The sequence below is a fragment of the Schistocerca serialis genome, chromosome 2, assembly GCF_023864345.2.
Source record: "Schistocerca serialis cubense isolate TAMUIC-IGC-003099 chromosome 2, iqSchSeri2.2, whole genome shotgun sequence".
Taxonomy (NCBI): domain Eukaryota; kingdom Metazoa; phylum Arthropoda; class Insecta; order Orthoptera; family Acrididae; genus Schistocerca; species Schistocerca serialis.
In genome coordinates, this window is record NC_064639.1 from 458,319,569 (window position 1) to 458,336,693 (window position 17,125).

Sequence of the window (17,125 nt, forward strand, 5' to 3'; positions counted from 1 at the left end):
TGTAAATCATAGAATAAAAATTTCCTGACACAGTTATAAACTAAAACTAAAAATACTCATCCCGCACAGGCCGTGAAGGCCCAAAGGGACCGACAGGCCGCCGTCTCATCCTTAGCCCACAGGCGTCACTGGATGCAGATATGGAGGGGCATGTGGTCAGCACACCGCTCTCCCGGCCGTAGGTCAGTTTCCGAGACTGCAGACGCTCTTTCTCAATCAAGCAGCTCCTCAGTTTGCCTCACAAGGAGTGAGTGCACCCCGCTTGCCGACAAAGCTCGGCAGACCGGGTGGTCACCCATCCAAGTGCTAGGCCAGCCTGACAGCGCTTAACTTCAGTGATCTGACGGAAACCGATGTTACCACTGCGGCAAGGTCGTTGGCCCTAACACAGTTATACCTATCCGAAATCGGCAATAATATTATGCGGTGTTGTGATAAGACCCCTAACAAAATTTTCCAGGACTTCGTGACCCGCAAACCAATTACAGAGAAGGAATCGACTAGTTATCTCATTGGCAGTCCAAATAAGGTATGGAAATTGAAAGAATTAACAAAAATAAATCTTAGAAACAGCTCTAAAATGCAGTTTATTTTACAACTGATAGCGTACAGTCTGGAATATAATTTCGAATTCAGAATATAAGTTAAATTCTGTTCAAACTTTTTAGTGAGGTAGAGACATGACTAAGACATTGTCAGGCAGGCAGCAGTAGCCGGCCGAGACACAAGCAGCAACAGGGAAGTAACCGATTTTGTGACTTTTAACTCGTAACCAGGAGCGAATTTTATAACATCATCTGTGTGTTTTTAATAGTTTAGTTTCTTCAGTTTCTGCGTGTTTATTTAATATCTAATAGCCAATTCGTCTGATGTGATGGAAGAAAAAACAGAAGTCGATGTAGAAGAGATAGGGGATCCAGTATTAGAACCGGAATTTAAAAGAGCTTTGGAGGACTTACGGTCAAATAAGGCACAAGGGATAGATAACATTCCATCAGAATTTCTAAAATCATTGGGGGAAGTGGCAACAAAACGAATATTCACGTTGGTGTGTAGAATATATGAGTCTGGCGACATACCATCTGACTTTCGGAAAAGCATCATCCACACAATTCCGAAGACGGCAAGAGCTGACAAGTGCGAGAATTATCGCACAATCAGCTTAACAGCTCATGCATCGAAGCTGCTTACAAGAATAATATACAGAAGAATGGAAAAGAAAATTGAGAATGCGCTAGGTGACGATCAGTTTGGCTTTAGGAAAATTAGAGGGACGTGAGAGGCAATTCTGACGTTACGGCTAATAATGGAAGCAAGGCTAAAGAAAAATCAAGACACTTTCATAGGATTTGTCGACCTGGAAAAAGCGTTCGACAATATAAAATGGTGCAAGCTGTTCGAGATTCTGAAAAAAGTAGGGGTAAGCTATAGGGAGAGACGGGTCATATACAATATGTACAACAACCAAGAGGGAATGATAAGAGTGGACGATCAAGAACGAAGTGCTCGTGTTGAGAAGAGTGTAAGACAAGGCTGTAGCCTTTCGCCCCTACTCTTCAATCTGTACATCGAGGAAGCGATTATGGAAATAAAAGAAAGGTTCAGGAGTGGAATTAAAATACATAGTGATAGGATATCAATGATACGATTCGCTGATGACATTGCTATCCTGAGTGAAAGTGAAGAAGAATTAAATGATCTGCTGAACGGAATGAACAGTCTAATGAGTACACAGTATGGTTTGAGAGTAAATCGGAGAAAGACGAAGGTAATGAGAAGTAGTAGAAATGAGAACAGCGAGAAACTTAACATCAGGATTGATGGTCACGAAGTCAATGAAGTTAAGGAATACTGCTACCTAGGCAGTAAAATAACCAATGAAGGACGGAGCAAGGAGGACATCAAAAGCAGACTGGCTATGGCAAAAAAGGCATTTCTGGCCAAGAGAAGTCTACTAATATCAAATACCGGCCTTAATTTGAGGAAGAAATTTCTGAGGATGTACGTCTGGAGTACAGCATTGTATGGTAGTGAAACATGGACTGTGGGAAAACCGGAACAGAAGAGAATCGAAGCACTTGAGATGTGGTGCTATAGACGAATGTTGAAAATTACGTGGACTGATAAGGTAAGGAATGAGGAGGTTCTATGCGGAATCGGAGAGGAAAGGAATATGTGGAAAACACTGATAAGGAGGACAGGATGATAGGACATCTGCTAAGACATGAGGGAATGACTTCCATGGTACTAGAGGGAGCTGTAGAGGGCAAAAACTGTAGAGGAAGACAGAGATTGGAATACGTCAAGCAAATAATTGAGGACGTAGGTTGCAAGTGCTACTCTGAGATGAAGAGGTTAGCAGCACAGGAACGGAATTCGTGGCGGGCCGCATCAAACCAGTCAGTAGACTGATGACAAAAAAAAAAAAAAAAAAGCCAATTCGCTTGCGTCGGAAAGTAAACCTATTTTGTGACATTACAAGTTCCTAATCAGGGACGAATTACTCAGTTTCACCTGAGTGCTTCGGTACTTAGGTTTTTGAATCTCTGCGCATTAATCTAATTTATTAGACACAGTCCTGCGTGACAGAATATGTCAAATGTTTAGACGGCCGTCTCAAGACGAATAAGTACACCCGGGCATTACTCGTTGTGTGCGTGATGTTAGAAGCAGTACCTTTGACAGTTCAGAAGGTGACTGCCGCAGGCTCTAAGTGGCACACTAGCAAAGGACAAGAGTCTCACCGTTTATGTAAAGACCTGCTGTTCTTCATTAGTGAAGCGCCAGTACAAGAGTGTCCTCCTCTCTTTCTCTTCGCTTTCCTTCCCAGCTCGGTAGCAAAGCACATTTACATCTTAGGCTACTCCCACTTTAGCACAAGCCAATCATGATCTGGAGCGCCGTATTGGAAGATGGGAGACTGCCCCTTGCTCTGCGTACACAGATTTGACCAATCAGAGACTTTAAAGCTAATTGGGAGAAAAGGAAAAAAAAAAAGATTAAGCTTCGCGGCCTCTTTCCCATGCGTTTACGCCGTGTCTTTTGTTAACAATGGCTCTGAGCACTAAACTGCTCTGGTCCTAAGTCCCCTAGAACTTAGAACTACTTAAACCTAACTAACCTAAGGACATCACACACATCCATGCCCGAGGCAGGATTCGAACCTGCGACTGTAGCGGTCGTGCGGTTCCAGACTGTAGCGCCTTTAACCGCTCGGCCACTTCGGCCGGCTTTTGTTAACAACATGACCTGGATGAAACCACAGCCTTCCATAAAAAGATCGTTATCTCCCCTGTTGTGTCCATTTCGAACATTCCAAAGAACGGCCATAAACTCGCTAAAAGCCACGTGCCTTTGCAAATACGTTTTGTAGCGGAGTCTGGACGTCTGGGTGCCAGTGATCTGTCCCACGGAAATTCGCAGAAAGCTCACAGTTGTCTCATCAGCTTCCTGCCTAACATGGTTCAAATGGTTCAAATGGCTCTGAGCACTATGGGACTTAACATCTAAGGTCATCAGTCCCCTAGTACTTAGAACTACTTAAACCTAACTAACCCAAGTACATCATACACATCCATGCCCGAGGCAGGATTCAAACCTGCGACCGTAGCGGTCGCGCAGTTCCAGACTGAAGCGCCTAGAACCGCTCAGCCACACCGGCCGGCGCCTCACAAGGGCCCATCTTCTGCTATATTGCCGGTTTTCAATGCTCTGCCCATCGAAGCGGCGACTCCTTGGCGCTAGTCAGCCTACCTGGACGCGGCCACCGACCGACCGGCGGCATCCAGCGTATCTGCACAATGAGACCGCGGAACTCGGCAGTCCGCAAATGTCTTCACTCAGGTTCCACAGACAAAAACGCTCCCCTCGGCCCTCAGCTACCGTATGCTTTTACTGCAGTCGTTTAAATCGGCACCCTATTCCCTTGAACGCAGATAAAGCTTACCGCTATTCCTTCACTAAAGCACTCACGCAAAAGTGTTAAATACTGCCCACTATTTCATCATGATATATGAAGTCAGATCGTATCCAGGTATAGCAACCAAATAAATAAGATCAACTTGCCTAAGAACATTATGCCGAATAATACCGTATTAGAAGTGAGAGTGTCCTGCAGTCTCTCAATACTATCGAAGACAGTACAGTCAAAGCAGGGTTACTAAACACAGCCTTCCGAAATTCCTTCACAAAAGAAGACGAAGTAAATGTTCCAGAATTCGAATCAAGAACAGCTGCCAACATGAGTAACGTAGAAGTAGATATCCTCGGAGTAGTGAAGCAACTTAAATCACTTAATAATAGCAAGTCTTCTGGTCCAAACTGTATACCAATTAGGTTCCTTTCAGAGTATGCTAATACAATAGCTCCATACATATGACGAAAGAGCTGTACCCAAAGACTGGAAAGCTGCACAGGTCACACCAACAATCGAGAAAGGTAGTACCTGTAAATCACTAAATTACAGGCGCATATCATTAACGTCGATATACAGCAGAATTTTGGAACATATATTGTGTTCAAACATTATGATTACCTCAAAAAAACAGTCGATTGACACACATTCAACTAGAATTTAGAAAACATAGTTCTTGTGAAACGCAACTAGCTCTTTACTCGTACAAAGTGTTGAGTGCTATCGACAAGGGATTTCAAATTGATTCCGTACTTCTGGATTTCCAGAAGGCTTTTGACACTGTACCACAGAAGCGGCTTGTAGTGAAATTGCGTGCCTATGGAATATCGTCTCAGTTATGTGACTGCATTTGTGATTTCCTGTCGGAAAGCCATCTTGTAAAACAGAAGTGATTTCTGGCGTTCTGCAAGATAGTGTTATGGGCACTTTGCTGTTCATTATCTACATAAATGATTTGGGAGTCAATCTGAGCAGCTGTCTTAGGTTGTTTGCACATGAAGCTGTCGTTTGTCGACAAGTAAAGTCACCAGAAGATCAAAACAAATTACAAAACGATTTAGAAAAGATATACGTATGGTCTGAAAACTGGCAGTTGATCCTAAACAACGAGAAGTGTGAGGACATCCACATGAGTGCTAAAAGGAATCCGTCAAACTTTGGTTACACGATAAATCAGTCAAAACGAAAGACGTAAATTCTACTAAATACCAAGGAACAACTTAAACTGGAAGGAACACACAGCAAATGTTGTGGTGAAGGCTAACCTAAGACTGCGTTTTGTTGGCAGGACACTTAGGAAATGTAACAGATCTACAAAGGAAACTGCCTACGCTACATTTGTCCTTCCTCTTCTAGAATGCTGATGCACGGTGTGGGATCCCTACCAGATAGGATTGACGGACTAAATCGAAAAAGTTCAAAGAAGGGCTGCACATTTTGTATTATCGCGAAATAGAGGGAGAGTGTCAATGAAATGATACAGGATTTGGGAAGGACATCATTAAAACCAAGGCGTTTTTCGTTGCAGAGGAATCGCATCACGAAATTCCAATCACCAATTTTTTCCTCCGAATGCGAAAATATTTTGCTGATGGTGACCTACATGGGGAGAAACGATCACCATGATAAAATAAGGGAAATCAGAGCTCGTACGGAAAGATATAGGTGTTCTTGCTTTCCGGGCGCTATAAGAGATTGGAATAATAGAGAATTGTGAAGGTGGTTCGATGAACCCTCTGTCAGGCACTTAAATGTGATTTACAGAGTATCCATGTAGACGTAGATGTAGACAAGAGCAGTTTATGCACACACTTGAATGTAATAGTTATATTATTTAATCATATTTGCTTAGTTTTTATAGCTGGAGGGATTGCAATGCATTCGTGAATATTTCTTTTGGATATATAAAAATGATGTTATGAAGGTGTCATAATTATATGGCAGAGGAAGCTGCGGCTGTTCGCTTAAAGAACTGGTGGGAAGAGGCTATAGAAGAGCACGCAAAAGATTCAGAATTTGAAAGAGACTCTGTTACAGATGACGTAGCTACTATTTCTACAGTTTCAAGCACTACTGCAGCAACTGATGTTAGTCTGGGTAACACATTGTCAAGTGCACCAGTGAAGTAAACGTCTACTGCAGATGCAGCAGGTAGAGCAGACTGTTAGGCTGTGCTTTAAGAAACATTTCATGAAAATCGTGAACTGACATGTGGATTTTAATGCATGGTCTAAATTTGGTTGTGAACTCCAGTCCTTTGGGAAACGTCTTCCTATTGAGAGCTTATGTTTACTAACAGTGGTTTAGTTTGCTAATTTTCTGCAGATTTTTTTCAAACTCACCAATGAAACTAGTCTGTAATTTTGTGCTCCTGATTCACTGCTTATGAATATTAACTGCCCCAAACTCATGATGAACTTAGAAATACACAAGAAATTGAGCTGTTTTATTGATTGCTACTACCAAAGAGTGCATACTGACATATATTTCATTGTTATGCTCCACACAACATTTTGCCACCTAAAGGTTTAAGGCGTCCGTAACAGTTATTACATCCAGAGATGTTGGATTTACTAGTTCTAACTGCAGGTTATGTGCTTTAGGCAAAGAGTAGTAAGGTAGTAGGAAAAACGGGTGACACAGCGAACACGTTTGGATGACATTACGAATGACCAGAGCATAAAGCAGATATGAGATTGTGTGGCACCCATAGTTTCATCACCCACAATTTCATTTGACTAGAATATTTCAGGAAGGATGAAAGCTTCTATGACGGAAGGGGTAATGTAGGCTACGTGCTACAGCATAAAACTACGTTTATCATTTTCCCCTGAGTGTTCAAAGACACCCAACCAGAACAAACCTGCCACGGCTAGAGCGTCCGCCTGACAAGTCTCCCGCCGGACGGTTTATCGGGGCTTCATGAGGCCGTCCTGTACGATGGGTGACGAGTCACAAGCATTTCCCACACACGAAGACACCGCATGACTCTGAGAAAGAGTTGTGTTAGACACCGAGAGCGGGCCCAGGATAGGCAGGGTAGTGTCATGTGCAGGAAATGGATCGCGATTTTGCCTGGGGTATGACTCTTGTCGTCAGTTCACATGACGCGTCCTTGGAAGAAGTTACAACCCTGCCAATACCGCGAAAAGGGATCGAGATGGCAGCGCTTATGTTCTCGCTTGGGACGACATCATCTTGGAACTAAAGCTCTTTAGTTGTTTCATCCAACTGCTGTGATGAGTGCGGTATTTAGGAAAGACATACTGCAACAGTAAGAGCTTTTATCGTGGCGTATATGAACCGAGTTTTATCTCCTAGATGAACGTGTCAGATATCACAGAGGTGGCCTTATGGATGTACATACGTGCCACCTAATCCCATCGTCATCATAAACATGCTCGATAAAAGCCTCCTCCAGACTTCTACAAGAATTAAAATCTTCAGCTAATCGCATCCATGTTGCTCCAGCTTGCTTTCTAGTGTCATCCACTCTCCTTCTATTAGCCAGGCACCTCGGTCTTTTCTTGTCTCTTGAAATCCAATAAAGGACTTCCTTGGTCCAAACCATTCGCTTCGATCTATGTCCTGCACTTCTCAGAATCATTTCCTTTGGTGTCATAATTACGAATTCCACACCATATTTCTCCAATCCACATCTACTTCTCTGTTCATAAAGGTAATTCTCATCGTCCCTCTCTCCAACGCGTGTTGGACAAAGTTCATGGTTTTTGAATAGCGTTCACATTGAAAGCCTGTCTCAAGCCGTAAGACCAAACTGGTAATACATACTGGCCTGAAACTTTCGTTTTCAGACACATCTTCATATATATTACTCCTCCAGTCAACATACCTTTTTCTCAACGCATACTAGTGGTACATGTTAGGATCATTAGATAGGTTTTTTAATCGGCTTCTGACATTGCATACCGATTTTGCACTAAAACTAGACATCTGAGGAAAATTTTAACATTAAAGAGCCTTCTAAATATCATAGGCAAAAGGGAATCATGGAACACCAGCTTCACACCTATATTTTACGAAGCTGACTTATTAATCACGAATAAGTGACTCCCTTTTCATATTATCTTATTACAAATACCGTTTTACTCGGTTTAATGTAGGGCTTATTAACTGGATAATTTGTATACAGCATTGTCAAAGATAATAACCGTGACCACTGCGGTAATCCATTATTTCTGCCCGTGGCACATACTGACTTTTCCAAACCAATATACTTCCCGAAACGGCAAACAAATTTGTCACTGACGCCCTGAATTGTGATTGACCGATTGCTACTACGGCCTAACGTGCTTATTGTAACTGATAATCTTTGTCGAGTTAAAGTTATGGGTCATGAGGCCCTGCTGACAATCTCTGATTTCGTACAAGCCAGGACGCATTTTTTGACACTTGGAACTGAAATGGTTCAAATGGCTTTGGGCACTATTGGACTCAACATCTGTGGTCATAAGTCCCCTAGAACTTAGAACTACTTAAACCTAACTAACCTAAGGACATCACACACATCCATGCCCGAGGCAGGATTCGAACCTGCGACCGTAGCGGTCACGCGGTTCCAGACTGAAGCGCCTTTAACCGCACGGCCACACCGGCCGGCTACTTGGAACTGAATATGCAAGAATATATCGTAAATTCATGATTGTAATTTCACGTCGTCCGGAATATTTTTAAGACGTTTTCTCTTTGTTCCGATAACTATCCTTGTCGCAGCGACTACACTTATGCCAAATAATTCATTCTTTAAAACTATAAAAGTGCGTAATTTTCGCACGGCTTCCCTATTTAGCTTACTTTTGGGAACTCTTTTTCATTTACCAAAAGCAATCCAAGGCACCTATATTTTTTTTTATTATTTCCAGTCTGTTCAATCTTTGGCTCTTACTGCCCAAAATACAAAAGTATAACTGGTTCTTCTCCTTCTTCCTTTTCCGTTTTAAGGTAGCCGTATTTACTGCAAAGTTTCTTTTCGATATGTTGATTACATACGGCTCAGCATTAAAATTTGCAACATCATGCTATAATCGTCAAACTGACATGAAGTGTATAACACACTTGGTTATGCAAACGATTGGCATTTCGGCACAACCACACGAAGTATCCAGCAGTAACGTCATTTACATTCTGCATATAACGAAAGATTACGCAGCGGATTTCTCATTCAGTATTCGCTGTTGAATGTTGTTTCTTTGCGACAAAGTTTTATGCCTCATGCAACAATGATAAAAGTCTAGCAGCATATACCGGAATACGAAACCACAGTATCTTGGCCTGTCATAACTGTGATTCATCGTTCCACGATATTTCTGCTTGTGTTGGTTAGGATCCCACTACTGTCATGCGAATACAGAATCGATGGATTCAGGAGGGCCAAGTCACACCGTGCTGGATCCCAACAGTCCCGCGCAACTAGCACCCGAGAGGACGGACACACTGTACGCTCGGCTGTGCAGGGTGGCACAGTCACGACACGTGCATAGTGAAGTAGCCACATGGGCAGTGCCACGTGCAGAGCTACATGGACTCCGAGGAGAACGATGCCAGACTGCAATCCTCATTGTGATACGGTACCAGAACAGGACATGATAGTATGCCATAAACCTATAGTTCGCATAGATGGTAATTTGGACAGTAGTCATTACTTTTTTGACAGTGGCTGTACTCTGCCTTCTAAGTGTCTGCGCTTTATCTTTCAACAAAATTACGCAAGACTACGTGCTGTCCGTGCTGTGCTGACCTACTGTTATCAAGTTAGATTAACGGAAAGGATACAAAAGATTGAATAATAGCTGAACTATTTGTTATGGGTTTGTTTAGTCAGCATGAGAGTGTCATGGAAATACCCAGAAAACTGCTTTGGATGACATTAGACGCTACACTCGGTGGCTTTTGGAGTATAGCTGTATTTTTAATATTTGTTAGTTGCCCGAGACGACTGCGACGGGAATAACACGACGTCTAACACGCGCAACAGTTTCTGAGCACTTCCCTTTTTGCAGTGCCTAATACTGCACTTGCGTTGCCTCTGTCACTTGATGCTTCGGAATAATGGGTATCATTCCTATAAATTCATAGCCTTCACTCAATCAGCGACGTCGATGATGATTTCAGTAGTGTGTACACAATCCCGCAGGATGTGCTCTGCGATGATGATGATGATGATGATGATGTTCGGTTTGTGGGGCGCTCAACTGCGCAGTCATCAGCGCCCTTACAAAGTCCCAATTTTTACAGAGCCCAATTTTTGTACAGAGTCCAATCTAGCCACTGTCACGAATGATGATGATGAAATGATGAGGACAACACAAACACCCAGTCCCCGGGCAAAGAAAATCCCCAACCCGGCCGGAAATCGAACCCAGGACCCCATGATCCAGAGGCAGCAACGCTAGCCACTAGACGTGCTCTGCGATGTTCACATATTCGACGATAAGACTTTCGCCAACACCATGCGAATATATTTGGGTTGGGGTTGGGTTGTTTTGGGGAAGGAGACCAGACAGCGAGGTCATCAGTCTCATCGGATTAGGGAAGGACGAGGAAGGAAGTCGGTCGTGCCCTTTGAAAGGACCATCCCGGCAATTGCCTGGAGCGATTTAGGGAAATCACGGAAAACCTAAATCAGGATGGCCGGACGCGGGATTGAACCGTCGTCCTCTCGAATGCGAGTCCAGTGTCTAACCACTGCGCCACCTCGCTCGGTATATATTTGGGTAACGGTTTCTATGGAATAGGATGGATGGAAATACAAATGTTGCGAATTTTTTTGTGATCTGTAATAATTGTTAAATACGCGAATTCCGCTGTGCCTAAGGCTGAGGGAGGCATTTGGTAGGAGTGAGTCTAATCCTCGTGCAGAAAACCAGATTAAGGTGTTCCATAGTTTCCGTAAGTCACTTCAGCAGAATGTTGCGATTGCGCCTTCCACTGTACTTCTCCAAAACTGTGATCAGTCTTCCTTCCTTGTTGATGCAATGAAAGGAAAAAAAAGACTATCCAGTTCGTTATTCCTCTGTCGAACCTTCGCATTTGTTATTTACTCGGCTTCTAACTCTACGTGTGCAATGAGGTTTCTTCGTTATTACTTTGCCTCGCTGCGACATGCTGAGTGCAGGTACCTCTGTTGCGTATTTTGGCACTGCGCTTGATACTGAGGGCTGAAGGACTCCTTCAATTCTCTGAGCACATTACTTACCGAATGTGCTCCCTGACAGCACTTTCGGATGCGAGTTAATTGTTTTGGTGTCCTGGAGAAGATTAGCCTCATACTCAGCTTCATTTTTAGTGATTCGTGGTAAACCACTGGAGGAGGTGTCGGGAAGGGAGGCAGATTGACATAAATGTCGTGAAAGTCGCTACAGGAGGACCTTGGATCTCTATTGTTCTTATATCTCGAGATGGAGCCACAGGTGGAACCTGCGCATGTTGTTTGGCTGCAGCGAAGGCGATATTTGCGAAATAAAGGCGGTCGTCAAAGATGACTCGACGGGAATCAGAGTTTTGACTCCAGAGAAACTAAACCCCACTCAAGAAATCTCACGATTGCTTTCACAGAGGAACTTTTTTGGTGATACTGTATGGCTCTCACCATGGGTAAAGAAGGCGTTTTGAAACATCAATAAAAGTTGTTATCAAGTGATTCATTTACAGTGTCTAAGAATCCAAGCTGGCCAATAAAATGGGTGGACACGTCCGTAACAAGTTTACAGAGCAATAGACGAGAGATCCTCAGAGTGAGGGACACTTGGCTAGGTCGGCTGTATGGCGAACGTCTGCCGAGAGGTCACTCATTATGCCGTTTCTTAAATTACAAAAATACCTGTGTAGTTTTTAAAATGTCTTTTAACATTGATAACCGACAAATTTTAACTATCTCGGAGAACACCATTCTCACCAAACAAGGAACAATTTTTAGTAATTGAATGTGGGCGTATATGTTTTATTCAAATATGACAAATGTAGCAGACGTCGCCCATTGGCAGCAGACTTATGAACTACATTATCAGCTTGGAGTCCACCAGACCACTATTTTATGCCATGATGTAGCATGTAAATTTTGCCGATAGTTGGAATGGTTACTCTTGTAACCGATACAATCAAATTCGTCATTGGTCTTCCGAAGATACACAAGGATGGAGCCCCACTACGATTAATAGTGAGTAATATTGGTGCTGCGACCTATTCTACAGCAAAATATCTGGCCTCATTACTAAAGCCGTATGTGGGTAAGTGTTGCCACCATATACGTAATTCCGAGGATTTTGTCAGTCGCTTGAAGGAAGTTAAGCTTAGCAGCTCGGATTTATTAGTCAGCTTTGATGTGGTCTCACTTTTTACCAAAGTGCCTTTAATGGAATCATTACATCTTATTGGCAACTTATTCAGTGCAGAAATGACGGCCTTGTTTGAACATATACTCTCCTCAACGTACTTTTTATTCAATGACGAATTCTTTGAACAAACAGACGGCGTCGCCATGGGGAGCCCATTGTCGCCTGTGGTAGCTAATCTCTTTATGGAGGACTTTGAGGAGAAAGCACTTGAGTCTGCTGTTTTAAAGCCTACGGTCTTCTGGCGGTACGTAGATGATACTTTTGCTGTATGGCCTCATGGCAGACAGGAACTGGAGAAATTCCTTCATCACTTAAACTCATTACATGAGAACATCAAATTCACGATGGAGACTGAAAAAGAGGGCACTTTACCATTTCTAGACGTGCTAGTACGCCGTAAAATTGATGGGTCATTAGGACATTCCGTGTACAGGAAACCGACTCACACAGATCTGTATCTCCAGGCGTCAAGCTGCCATCACCCAGCACAAACAGCCGGTGTTCTCAGTACCTTAATACATCGAGCGCAATAATATCGGATGATGAAAACCTCCACGCAGAATTAGAACACTTGGAGAAGGTTTTCAAAGAGAATGGCTACACTTCTCGCCAAATAAGGAAGGCCATGCGCAACTATCATAACAAGAAGCAACGCACTGAGGACGCAGATGACGACTTTAAATCAACTGCGTTCCTTCCATACGCCCGGAATGTGTCTTCGAAAATAGGCCGATTACTGAAGAAAAATAAAATCAAGGTTATCTTCCGTCCACCAGCAAAGTACCGGGCCCTGGTTGGATCCGTTAAAGACGATTTACAACTGAAGAAAGCAAGCGTCTACAAAATTCCCTGTGAATGTGGCTCTGCATATATTGACCAGACGACAAGAACTGTCCATGAACGATGTATAGAACATGAAAGATACACCCGTCTGCGGCAACCGTCAAAATCGGCAGTAGCAGAGCACTGTATTTCATTGGGACATTCAATGGAATACAATGGAACAAAAATTTTAGCCCCGGTTTCCGGATTTTGGGATTCCGTAATCAAGGAATCAGTGGAAATACGTCTTGCCAATAATCTTATAAATCGTGACAACGGCTTTCAGCTGGATAAAAATTGGAATCCTGTTATTAAAATTATACAATCACAGCGGAATCGACAGTGTCATTCGATACTCAATGACTAGATGAACCTTTATTTTCACCACCGAGGGCAGCACGTACAAACTCGGCTATGCTGCGCATGTCAACACCTGACGCATGCGCTGTAGGATGCCAGTACATTTCGCATGCGCGAGATTCGGCATAAATACCGCGACTGCACCTGGGCTCTTCAGTAGTTGTGTACTCACCTGATGATGGCCGGACGTCTCTGGGCCGAAATATCGTGGCAGAATGTCGACAGGGTCCGGCTGCATACCCGGAAATTATTAGAAGATCATTTAATTCTTCTTCACTTTCACTCAGGATAGCAATGTCATCAGCGAATCGTATCATTGATATCCTTTCACCTTGTATTTTAATTCCACTCCTGAACCTTTCTTTTATTTCCATCATTGCTTCCTCGATGTACAGATTGAAGAGTAGGGGCGAAAGGCTACAGCCTTGTCTTACACCCTTCTTATACGAGCACTTCGTTCTTGATCGTCCACTCTTATTATTCCCTCTTGGTTGTTGTACATATTGTATATTACCCGTCTCTCCCTATAGCTTACCCCTACTTTTTTCAGAATCTCGAACAGCTTGCACCATTTTATATTGTCGAACGCTTTTTCCAGGTCGACAAATCCTATGAAAGTGTCTTGATTTTTCTTTAGCCTTGCTTCCATTATTAGCCGTAACGTCAGAATTGCCTTTCTCGTCCCTTCACTTTTCCTAAAGCCAAACTGATCGTCACCTAGCGCATTCTCAATTTTCTTTTCCATTCTTCTGTATATTATTCTTGTAAGGAGCTTCGATGCATGAGCTGTTAAGCTGATTGTGCGATAATTCTCGCACTTGTCAGCTCTTGCCGTCTTCGGAATTGTGTGGATGATGCTTTTCCGAAAGTCAGATGGTATGTCGCCAGATTCATATATTCTACACACCAACGTGAATATTCGTTTTGTTGCCACTTCCCCCAATGATTTTAGAAATTCTGATGGAATGTTATCTATCCCTTCTGCCTTATTTGACCGTAAGTCCTCCAAAGCTCTTTTAAATTCCGATTCTAATACTGGATCCCCTATCTCTTCTAAATCGACTCCTGTTTCTTCTTCTATCACATCAGACAAATCTTCACCCTCATAGTGGCTTTCAATGTATTCTTTCCACCTGTCTGCTCTCTCCTCTGCATTTAACAGTGGAATTCCCGTTGCACTCTTAATGTTACCACCGTTGTTTTTAATGTCGCCAAAGGTTGTTTTGACTTTCCTGTCTGCTGAGTCTGTCCTTCCGACAATCATATCTTTTTCGATGTCTTCACATTTTTCCTGCAGCCATTTCCTGCACTTCCTATTTATTTCATTCCTCAGCGACTTGTATTTCTGTATTCCTGATTTTCCCGGAACATGTTTGTAGTTCCTCCTTTCATCAATCAACTGAAGTATTTCTTCTGTTACCCATGGTTTCTTCGCAGCTACCTTCTTTGTACCTATGTTTTCCTTCCTAACTTGTGTGATGGCCCTTTTTAGAGATGTCCATTCCTCTTCAACTGTACCGCCTACTGCGCTATTCCTTATTGCTGTATCTATAGCGTTAGAGAACTTCAAAGGAATCTCGTCATTCCTTAGTACTTCCGTATCCCACTTCTTTACGTATTGATTCTTCCTGACTAATGTCTTGAACTTCAGCCTACTCTTCATCACTACTAAATTGTGATCTGAGTCTATATCTGCTCCTGGGTACGCCTTACAATCCAGTATCTGATTTCGGAATCTCTGTCTGACCATGATGTAATCTAATTGAAATCTTCCCGTATCTCCCGGCCTTTTCCAAGTATACCACCTCCTCTTGTGATTCTTGAACAGGGTATTCGCTGTTACTAGCTGAAACTTGTTACAGAACTCAATTAGTCTTTCTCCTCTTTCATTTCTTGTCCCAAGCCCATATTCTCCTGTAACCTTTTCTTCTACTCCTTCCCCTACAACTGCATTCCAGTCGCCCATGACTATGAGATTTTCGTCCCCCTTTACATACTGCATTACCCTTTCAATATCCTCATACACTTTCTCTATCTGTTCATCTTCAGCTTGTGACGTCGGCATGTATACCTGAACTATCGTTGTCGGTGTTGGTCTGCTGTCGATTCTGATTAGAACAACCCGGTCACTGAACTGTTCACAGTAACACACCCTCTGCCCTACCTTCCTATTCATAACGAATCCTACACCTGTTATACCATTTTCTGCAGCTGTTGATATTTCCCGATACTCATCTGACCAGAAATCCTTGTCTTCCTTCCACTTCACTTCACTGACCCCTAGTATATCTAGATTGAGCCTTTGCATTTCCCTTTTCAGATTTTCTAGTTTCCCTACCACGTTCAAGCTTCTGACATTCCACGCCCCGACTCGTAGAACGTTATCCTTTCGTTGATTATTCAATCTTTTTCTCATGGTAACCTCCCCCTTGGCAGTCCCCTCCCGGAGATCCGAATGGGGGACTATTCGGGAATCTTTTGCCAATGGAGAGATCATCATGACACTTCTTCAATTACAGGCCACATGTCCTGTGGATACACGTTACGTGTCTTTAATGCAGTGGTTTCCATTGCCTTCTGCATCCTCATGTCGTTGATCATTGCTGATTCTTCCGCCTTTAGGGGCAATTTCCCACCCCTCGGACAAGAGTGTGCCTTGAACCTCTGTCCGCTCCTCCGCCCTCTTTAACAAGGCCGTTGGCAGAATGAGGCTGACTTCTTATGCCAGAAGTCTTCGGCCGCCAATGCTGATTATTTATCAAAATTTAGGCAGTGGCGGGGATCGAACCCGAGGCCGAAGAGGTTTTGATTATGAATCAAAGACGCTACCCCTAGACCATTTACGGGACATAACGTTAAGGTCAGCTAGTGCACAAAATTCTGCACAGGCAACTCTTTCGCAGTTATGGACGGCTGTACAGGCAGCGTGGCTCAATATTTCTACAGGGGACGTCGAACGGCTTGAGTTCATGCCAAGTCGAGTTGCCGCACTTCGCCGGGCAAAGGCAGATCCGACACGGTATTAGGAGGTGTCCCAAAATTTTTGTCACCTTATTGTACTACCGGTTTCGGTTAGAGACCGTCATCTGGTGCGAAACTCGAACAAAAACACCTTACGTATTACGAAAATAAAAACAATGGAATGCAGCTAGTGATACACCCATTGACAAACATACGTCAATAGGGTTCAAACTTTATACATCGCCTATACGTATGCAGCGGCCAACGGCCTTGCCGCAGTGGTAGCTCCGGTTCCCGTCAGATCACCGAAGTTAAGCGCTGCCTGGCTGGGCTAGCACTTGGATGAGTGACCATCCGGTCTACCGAGCGCTGTTGGCAAGCGGGGTGCACTCAGCCCTTGTGAGGCAAACTGAGGAGCTACTTGATTGAGAAGTAGCGGCTCCGGTATCGGAAACTGACATACGGCCGGGAGAGCGGTGTGCTGACCACATGCCCCTCCATATCCGCATCTAGTGACGCCTATGGGCTGAGGATGACAAGGAGGCCGGTCGGTACCGTTTCGCCTTCATGTCCTGTTCGGGAGGAGTTTAGTTTAGTTTTATATATATGCAGCTCTTGTTGTCGGTTTGTAATACACTGTAATGTTATTTTTCAACTTGAACCAGACTGACGTATTTTTATCGATGAATGAGTCAATAGCGGCATGTTGCCATTT

At 43.4% G+C, this 17,125-nt stretch overlaps 1 protein-coding gene and 1 pseudogene across 1 annotated transcript in view; both read left to right on the forward strand.

Annotated features, from left to right (window-relative positions):
• LOC126456087 (protein phosphatase PHLPP-like protein) overlaps window positions 1–17,125 on the forward strand; it is a 414,974-nt gene that overhangs the window by 234,126 nt on the left and 163,723 nt on the right. The gene's annotated exons all lie outside the window — the stretch shown is intronic.
• LOC126459066 (5S ribosomal RNA) lies at window positions 16,671–16,788 on the forward strand (annotated as a pseudogene).